Source organism: Emiliania huxleyi (genome assembly GCF_000372725.1).
Source record: "Emiliania huxleyi CCMP1516 chromosome Unknown EMIHUscaffold_198, whole genome shotgun sequence".
Lineage (NCBI taxonomy): Eukaryota > Haptophyta > Isochrysidales > Noelaerhabdaceae > Emiliania > Emiliania huxleyi.
In genome coordinates this window covers 152,308-153,443 of record NW_005200615.1, presented here as the reverse complement: position 1 = coordinate 153,443, position 1,136 = coordinate 152,308, and positions in this window count along the sequence as shown.

Sequence of the window (1,136 nt, the reverse complement as noted above, 5' to 3'; positions counted from 1 at the left end):
ACTTCAGAATTCATCAGGGATCTGCCCTCCCCCAGGGCAATGGTGCGATAAAGCGGCGGGCGCAAGCAGCGCCAAGGCCGAGTTCTGCCCAGCACGTGCAGTGGCAGCCACTTTGAGCATGGAGACATAAGGGGGGGGGGGGGGGGCGTGTCTGATTTGCGACAAGGCTCGCGCACGCCGATCATGCGCACGCAGGATGGCCAGCTTCTGAGGCGGGCTGCTCTCGGGGAACGCCAGAGCAGGCATCAGGGCCTTTGTGTGGCGGAGCGGGGGGAGGCACCGACGAGGTCAGCGCGTCTGCTTTGAGGGCACGGAGCTCCCCGCCGAGGAATCCGCCGACCATCGCCAGCAGGAAGAAGGAGAAGATCTTGAAGAAGCCCTTGTAGAGCGGGGCTTCCTTGGGGTTCATCATCCTCGGCGCCAGACCTGTGCGAGTCAGAGTGCATGGTGAACGGTACATTGAGATGTAATGTGGCGGCATGAGCAGCATGCTTGGGGGTGGGATCAGGTGAGGGATTGTGTGGGCCCATGCGCTGCCGCGCGCGGGCACCCCCCGCAGTCAGACGCGGACGCGGGGCGCACCCCAGGCAGGGAGGGGCTTCGCGCTTCGCCGCAGCGAACGTACGTCCGTCCTCAACGATGTTGATGACAGACCAACCCCAAATGATGTGCACTTTTAGCGACTGCTCTCTTTCTCAATGTAGGATGTACGTCTCTCTCAGGATGTATGTGGCTCTTACGTACATTCCCGGAGGAGGACTGTTTCTAATGATGTGTGAGTGTTAGAGGGTAGAAAGGTGAAGAATTCATTTTATATATAAAGGTGAAGAACAGCCAGGGACACCAACGCGGTATGAGTGCGCGCGTTTTTCTTCATTCATTCCAGCATCACTCGCCTCTCCCGCTGCGTCATAGCCCCGGCTGTTTCGCAACACGCCATGCAGCCCTGCTTGCCCCGACGAGAGGCGGAGGATGCCGGCTCCCTCGAGCATCGCGCTGCGATGCACGCGGTGCATGCGGCCCGTGCGTCTCTCGCGGCGGTGGAGCAGCGACTCCAGAGCGGCCAGCTGAGGGCAGCGCTCGTGGGCGACGTTGTCGGCCGGGCCTTCGCACCGATGGCCGCTCTGTGTGCCTCG